The sequence below is a fragment of the Bubalus bubalis genome, chromosome 6 (genome assembly GCF_019923935.1).
Source record: "Bubalus bubalis isolate 160015118507 breed Murrah chromosome 6, NDDB_SH_1, whole genome shotgun sequence".
NCBI lineage: Eukaryota > Metazoa > Chordata > Mammalia > Artiodactyla > Bovidae > Bubalus > Bubalus bubalis.
The window spans coordinates 27350964-27359295 of NC_059162.1; the positions used below are offsets into that span (position 1 = coordinate 27350964).

Sequence of the window (8332 nt, forward strand, 5' to 3'; positions counted from 1 at the left end):
CCTATAGACTACACACAAACCCTACTGATACTTGGTATAGTTGGCTACTGGATTCGAGATGGACACAAATTCTTTGATATTCCTCTCATAGAGGGGCGAGTCTACTTCCCCTCCCCATTATTCTGGGCTGTACTGTAACTGGCTTTGGTCAATAATAGACTTCAATGGACATGATTGTGCCAGTTCTGGGCACAGTAAGTGGCTGTCCTGAGCAGGGTCAGGATGAAGTAGGGGGAGAGAGTGTGAGGAAGAAACTTGAAACTTTGGGACTCCAAAGACAAGCCTCTAATAGGGTATGGCAATTTCGGCTTTATGCATCCTGGAACACTAGATGTTAGGGATCTGAACCATAATAGGGAAGAACAAATCTGACTCCATATTGAAACCTGTTTCTTTTACTTTAACCTTTGTATTATATTGCTCTTGCTATAAGAATGCTGCCTGGAGCCTGCAATATATAAGACATTCCATTCTCAAGGCTCTGATGTTCCAAGGTATAACGTCAGAGATACATTTTCCACACATAAAGAGATAAAAATTGCAGAACAAGAAAAACATCTGTCTTGTTGGAGGTTTATAGGAACATTGTGACCAGACCTAGGTGAACAGAAGAAAGGATTCTGGCACCAAGAAGTTCACAGCAACCAACCACACTCCATCCCCTTTTAGCATAGGAGAAATCTGAACTCTAACTCAAGTAAGATGGTTTTCGGGAATACTAGTCCACCACCTTCTCAGTCTGCTGGCTTTCTGAATAATGCTGCTATTCCTTGCCCCAACCATTTATCTCTTGATTTACTTGCCTGTTGTGTGGGGAGCAGTATGAGTTGGGACTCAGGAACAGAATTGTTACGTGAAGTCTGGTCAACTTACTGGAGAGACAATGCAGAGAGGCTTTGAGTCTACAGAAAGAGAGAGGGTCTATGAAGTCCAGTCTTCCAGCCATCCCTGCCAAGGTGCCAGACATGTGAGTAAAACTGTTTGGGGCCCTCCAGATCAGCCCCACCACTAGCTAAAGGCCAGCCAGTGATCCCAGTTAACACCACCTCGAGCAGGAGAATCACGCAGCTGAGCCCTGCCCTCCTTCCTGAGATATAAAATCACAATACATAATAAAATGGTTGCTGTTTCAGTCACCACATTCAGGGAAGTTCATTATGTAGTCACAGACAACCAGAACACTGTGTTGATGGCATTCTGTGAAATTCTTTGCCGTTTAACATGCAAATATTTGATAGCTGTTGGAGAAAACATAAATGAATACACCCATTCATAAAAGAAACCTGTAGAAGTGGATGACATTTTGTGCTCTTTCCACTGACTTTGATTTCTCAAGTCAATTACATGGGTGGTGGACACATTTTTAGAGCAAACTGCACACCCACTAAAAACAAGGGCCTCCTTGAGATCTCTCTCAATGACTAAGACATAGCCCAGGAGCGCGGTGTCAGGACTTGTCCAGCGGATGTAGGAGGAGGCAGGGAATTGTAATGAAGGCTGGAGAAGGTGGGGCCCTCACTCAAAGAGGGCTTTGTCTGCTCCTGAACACAGTGTGGCCGTTTCCTCGGGCGAAATGTTCAGTTTGGGAGAGATTTGCAATTTGAAAAGACAGATTTTATTTCCTCCTCTTCCCAGCTAATTTAAACCTCCACCGATCCCAGGGGAGATTTTTAGTGCAGTATAATAAGGACGCTTTCAGAATCACAGCCTCTTTTTTTCTGAATGTGTTTCTTATGTAAATGCTGCATCAGAGCCATTTCCCTCTTCTTTACACTTTACTTCTGCTTTTAAAACCTGCAAAATAGAAACACAGAGAAAGACACCTTGAAAATACTTTGGGTTTCATCTCTTTTCCATTTTTACCTCAGGCTCCCCACATTTTTTAAAAAAAATCCTTATTCTTCAAGTCAAGCATATTTTAAAATCATGTCCTGTTGAACTGGAGAAGCAGAAAAAAAGGTGATTCCTGTATATTTAGGTCTAAATATACCAAGAAATGCAAGGCACTTTATAATGATCTAATAATCCTCATAATGCAGCAGTGAGGTCAGGTGGCCCTAAGCAAGGGAGTCAAGAGTCATTCAAAGAGGCCCACTCTGAGGCCATGGTGCTCCCCTCTCCCATATCAGTGTTTCTGGAGGCAACACGGGGGGAGGAGGGAAGAAAAGTGCTGGCTGCATAGGTCTCTTTCAAGAAGGTTTTCTTTTTTTCCTGACTCCTTTCCACTTTCCCACGGCCTCCCACTAAGGAGAACTGGCCACGGTGTAGTGTCTGTGGTCCACGCACGTTACTGTATTGGCAGCTATTCTACAACACCTAACTGTACTGATGTGTTCATGTCTATTCACCTGGGCTCCCAGTCTGACTGTGGCTCAGATCATGAACTCCTTACTGCAAAATTCAGACTTAAATTGAAGAAAGTAGGGAAAACCACTAGACCATTCAGGTAGGACCTAAATCATATCCTTTATGATAATAAGTGAAAGTGACAAATAGATTCAAAGGATTAGATCTGATAGACAGAGTGCCTGAAGAACTATGGATGGAGGTTTGTGACTCTGTACAGGAGGCAGTGATCAAGACCATCTCCAAGAAAAAGAAATGCAAAAAGGCAAAATGATTGTCTGAGGAGGCCTTACAAATAGCTGAGAAAAGAGAAGCGAAAGGCCAAGGAGAAAAGGAAAGAAAAGGAAAGGCCTATTTGAATGCAGAGTTCCAAAGAATAGCAAGGAGAGATAAGAAAGCCTTCCTCAGTGATCAGTGCAAAGAAATAGAGGAAAATAATAGAATGGGAAAGACTAGAGACACCTTCAAGAAAATTAGAGATACCAAGGGAATATTTAATGCAAAGATGGACACAATAGAGGGCAGAAATGGTATGGACCTAACAGAAGCTGAAGATATTAAGAAGAGGTGGCAAGAATACGTGGAAGAATTATACAAAAAAGATCTTCATGACCCAGATAACCACGATGGTGTGATCACTCACCTAGAGCCAGACATCCTGGAATGTGAAGTCAAGTGGGCCTTAGGAAGCATCACTATGAACAAAGCTAGGGAGGTGATGGAATTCCAGTTGAGTTATTTCAAATCCTAAAAGATGATGCTGTGAAAGTGCTGCATTCAACATGCCAGCAAATTTGGAAAACTCAGCAGTGGCCACAGGACTGGAAAAGGTCAGTTTTCATTCAAATCCCAAAGAAAGGCAATGCCAAAGATTGTTCAAACTACTGCACAATTGCACTCATCTCACATGCTAGTAAAGTAATGCTCAAAATTCTCCAAGCCAGGTTTCAACAGTACGTGAACCAAGAACTTCCAGATGTTCAAGCTGGCTTTAGAAAAGGCAGAGGAACCAGAGATCAAAATCCAACATCCATTGGATCATTGAAAAAGCAAGAGAGTTCCAGAAAAACATCTCTATTTCTGCTTTATTGACTACACCAAAGCCTTTGACTGTGTGGATCACAACAAACTGGAAAATTCTTCAAGAGATGGGAATACCAGACCAACTGATCTGTCTCCTGAGAAATCTGTATGCAGGTCAAGAAGCAACAGTTAGAACTAGACATGGAACGACAGACTGGTTCCAAATCAGGAAAGGAGTACGTCAAGGCTGTATACTGTCACCCTGCTTATTTAACTTCTATGCAGAGTACATCATGTGAAATGCTGGGATGGATGAAATACAAGCTGGAATCAAGATTGCCGGGAGAAATATCAATAACCTAATATATGCAGATGACATCACCCTAATGGCAGAAAGTGAAGAACTAAAGAGCCTCTTGATGAAAGTGAAAGAGAAGAGTGAAAAAGTTGGCTTAAAACTCAACATTCAGAAGACTAAGAGGATGGCATCTGATCCCATCACTTCATGGGAAATAAATGGGGAAACAATGGAAACAGTGACAGACTTTCTTTTCTTGGGCTCCAAAATCACTGCAGATGGTGATTGCAGCCATGAAATTAAAAGATGGTTGCTCCTTGGAAGGAAAGCTATGACCAAACTAGACAGCATATTGAAAAGCAGAGATATTACTTTGCCAACAAAGGTCCGTCTGAGTCAAAGCTATGGTTTTTCCAGTAGTCATGTATGGATGTGAGAGTTGGAGTATAAAGAAAGCTGAGCACCAAAGAATTGATGCTTTTGAACTGTGGTGTTGGAGAAGACTCTTGAGAGTCCCTTGGACTGCAAGGAAATCCAACTAGTCCATCCTAAAGGAAATCAGTCCTGAATATTCATTGGAAGGACTGATGCTGAAGCTGAAGGTCCAATACTTTGGCTACCTGATGCGAAGAACTGACTCATTGGAAAAGACTCTGACACTGGGAAAGATTGAAAGCAGGAGGAGAAGGGGACAACAGAGGATGAGATGGTTGGATGGCATCACTGACTTGATGGTGATGAGTTTGAACAAGCTCTGGGAGTTGGTGATGGACAGGGAAGCCCAGCATGCTGCACTCCATGGGGTCGCAAAGAGTCGGACACAACTGAGCAACTGAACTGAACTGAAATGATTCACCTGGGCTCTCAGGTGGTTCAGTGGGTAAAGAATCCACCTGCAATGCAGGAGACCTGAGTTGGATCCCTGGGTCAAGAAGATCCCTGGACAAGGGCATGGCAACCTCCTCCAGTATTCTTGCCTGGAGAATTCCATGGACAGAGGAGGCCAGCGGGATGCAGTCCATGGGGTCACAAAGCGTTGGACAGGACTGAGGCAACTGAGCACATTCACCTGCTTTGGAGCAAAAGCAGTGAGGGAAAGAAGGATTATTTCCATAATCCCTGCACACAGCAAAAACAATAAAGAATAAAAATACACTTAATGAAAGAACAGATGATTGAACAAATGAGTTTCAATTCCAAATCGGGCACTCACTAGCAGCATTTCCTTGGGCAAGTTCTTCCACCTCTGAGAATACCCTGGTTTCCTTCTGTGTGAGATGTGGAGAGTAGCAAGCCCCTCCCTCGTGGGTAGCTGTGAGGGATAAAGGGGTAACATTTGTGAAGTGTGTGGCAGAACACGCCAGGACGTGTCAGGCACACAGGAGCTTCTCAGCTAAGGTTCAGCCACTCCTCTTCTCCAGACCCACGTCCTAAAGCAGGGCCTCGGGATGGACTGGGCCTGGCTGCTCTATAAGCCTTGAGCGCCAATGGGGTGGGGGAGGGGGTCACCGGTGGGGCTTGCTGTGCCCAAACTACTGCTCTGCCTTCCTGGCTGTCACTTATATCAGTTTCCTTAAGACCTGGTCCTTTAACCTGAGGCTTTGCTGTTGTTTAGTTGCTAAGCCATCTCTGACTCTTTTTGATCCCATGGACTATAGTCTGCCAGGCTCCTCTGTCCATGGGGATTCTCCAGGCAAGAATACTGGAATGAGTTGCCATGCCCTCCTCCAGGGGATCTTCCTCACCCAGAGATTGAATGTGCGATCACTGGGCAGGCAGATTCTTTACTACTGAGCCACCAGGGAAGCCCCAACCTGAGATTTAGATTCTTCGGAGGGAGGAGAAGGGGACACTTCAGGCCTGGAACCTCAGTGTGGATGAGATAAGGAGAGAGGGGGATGGAGGAAATTGGGAATCTTGGGATTCCAAAGATAGGTATCAGGAGGGGCTGCCTGGTGTACAGGAGAGATCAGAGTTCAGATCTGAGCTTTTCCTGTTGCTGGAAGCAAGTAAATTACTTAACCTCTTCAAATTGTAGCTGGTTGTTTCTCAGTCACCCAATCGTATCTGACTCTTTGTAACCCCATGGACTGCAGTACCCCAGGCCTCCCTGTCCCTCACCATCTCCCAGAGTTTGCCCAAGTTCATGTTCATTGCATCGGTAATACCGTCCAGCCATCTCATCCTCTGATGCCATCTTCTCCTTCTGCCCTCAATCTTTCCCAGCATTAGGGGCTTTTCCAGTGAGTCCTCTGTTCACATCAGATAACCCAAATACTGGAACTTCAGCTTCAGCATCAGTCCTTCCACTGAATATTCAGGGTTGATCTCCCTTAAGTTTAAGCTAAGCTAAGCTAAGTCACTTCAGTCGTGTCCGACTCTGTGCGACCCCATAGATGTCAGCCCACCAGGCTCCCCCGTCCCTGGGATTCTCCAGGCAAGAACACTGGAGTGGGTTGCCATTTCCTTCTCTAATGCATGAAAGTGAAAAGTCAAAGTGAAGTCCCTCAGTCGTGTCCGACTCTTAGCGATCCCATGGACCGCAGCCTTCCAGGCTCCTCCATCCATGGGATTTTCCAGGCAAGAGTACTGGAGTGGGGTGCCATTGCCTTCTCCCTAGTTTATTGACCTATAAAAAAGGACTGTAAAAGCGAACGTACGGGGTGACTCTGGGGTTAAATGAGGCGATATAGCAAATGTTTAGTAGTTAGTATTTCTGCGCAGTGGGTGCTGGAGAGAGGCATAGGCAGCGCCTGCGGGCTCCAGTGGGTTAAATAAGGCTCACATTGGGGCTCCATTGGGCCATGGTTACTCTTTCCTTTCCATCGCCTCAATTCTCAGGCTCCGCTTTTTGCCTGGGGCCAGCTGTGACCACACTGACAGCTACCTAAATTAATTATGAGAGAATGCACCTTTTCCATCCTCAAATCACAAACCAGAGACAAAAGCAAGAGTACAACAATAATATTTCATACCAGCGGAGACAGTGGGCCTCAACTTCAGCCTCAGGAAGGAAATGGTGGAAACATTCCACCACTGAATTGAAAGCCAGGAGCAAACAGTAGGTGGAAGGCAACCCAGGGAGCGGGCCGGGCGGCTGCGGGACTCGCCTCGGGGCTTCTAGGAGCTAAGGGAGCACGTGGGAGCCGGTCCGCGCCCCACCTCCTCCACCCCACCCCCTAGGGCGTCGGTAAAACCTCCCGGCCTTGGCGCCGAGCTCTCACCCCTTTGTTTTTCTCCCCTGCTCCTTCTTTCTCCCCTCTCAGCCCCGCCCGCGGCTCCTACACCTCCTCTCCAGGTGCCCCTGCGGGGATGAAGGATCCCACCGGGTGCACAGTGGGAAGTTGGAAGCGCGACTTCGTCACCGTCTCCTCGCCCCTCCCCTGGCTCCGCCTTCCCTTCCCTTCCTTTCTCTTTCCATTTACTCTTCTCTCCTCTACTCTTAAACGCTCTTTCCTCCCCACCTTCTTGCTTCTCCCCTCCCCGCCTCGCGCAGCCTCCCTCTCCACACACCCCGGTCTGGAACGCCCCAGAAGGCTGATGCCCTGAGACGGATCCCAGCACCCCGCTGATCTTTCCTTGCTTTGCTTTGAGGAGGAGATAGCCATCTCCAAGTATGCCCTGGCTGGCTTGTCCCAGTGGGCCCACTGAGCTGCTGGACACCCAAATTTAGATCCTTCTCCTGGGCAGTCCACAACGCCTCCTCACTGTCCTGTGTGCGCACTAGGCTAGCCCCAGACCCGTTAAACCAGTCAGTCTCTGTGGTCCCCAGACACCATGTCTGAGAGCCACATGCGGAGGAAACAGTGAAATGTAACAAGGCGTCTACCTTCTCCTCCCCCTGCTGGCTTCTGGTTGCGAAATGCTGCCGCAGGGCTCAGGTTCTTCAGGGAGCCTAGTTAGGAGTCGGGGGTGCAGGCAGGAGAGCCAGGTATACCCTGGGGTGGGGACGGAAAGGGGCGTCTGGAGGGCCTTCTGGCGAGGCTTGGCCCCAGAGCGGAGCCTTATCCAAATTCAGGATTCAGTGCCACACTCTGAAAGCCTCTGACATTTCCTCCTGGGTGGGGATGGGTTTCACCACGGGTCACATTGCTCCAGGAAAGAAAAAAGAATTGTGATCTGAATTGTCATGGAAAGTGTGTACTTGAAATCTTATGAAGGTTTATTTTTAGATCCCATGTCTGCTGCACTTATCACCAGAGACGAATTCGAGAGAGGTCTCTCTGCTTTACTGACCTTTAAGAAAAGACTTCAAAGATGAGAGAAGAGTGGGAAGAGGTCTTGTCCTGGGAGGGTGTGTTTTTGTGAAGCCTTCACCTGCCTTGACAAGGGCAGTAGCCCTGGCCTGGGTCCAATAGGCCTCCTGAATGTACCCAGTAACGCCAGGACTGTGGGAATCCTTTCCTGGGGTGAAGGACATTGCCCCTCTCTTCTTCCAAGCCTTGACACCACAGAAGACAGGTCTCCCTACCCACCCTACTCCCCAAGGCAGGGTCAATCAAGGCAGATTGACCTCTGGGATTGTCTTCTAGTAGCAAACAATTGTTGAGTGCTTTCTATATGCCAGATACCTTCTATACAATAACTCACTTAATTCTCACCATCACCCTATTCCATCCTCTAGTTACAGGTTAGAAAACAGCCCTGCAGGGAGATCCAACTAGT

The 8332-nt window shown here is 47.1% G+C and overlaps 1 long non-coding RNA gene across 2 annotated transcripts; it reads right to left on the bottom strand.

Moving 5' to 3' along the window:
• Nucleotides 1-1186: 1186 nt before the first annotated feature.
• On the bottom strand, nt 1187-7761 carry LOC112585583. Of its 2 annotated transcripts, none has more exons than XR_006552067.2 (2): nt 7497-7761; nt 1187-1794 (listed from the first exon to the last, which is right to left on the bottom strand). It is a non-coding gene; the product is annotated as an uncharacterized LOC112585583 (long non-coding RNA). The 2 variants fall into 2 exon arrangements; XR_003110044.3 differs by lacking the exon at nt 7497-7761 and adding an exon at nt 6643-7342.
• Nucleotides 7762-8332: the final 571 nt, after the last annotated feature.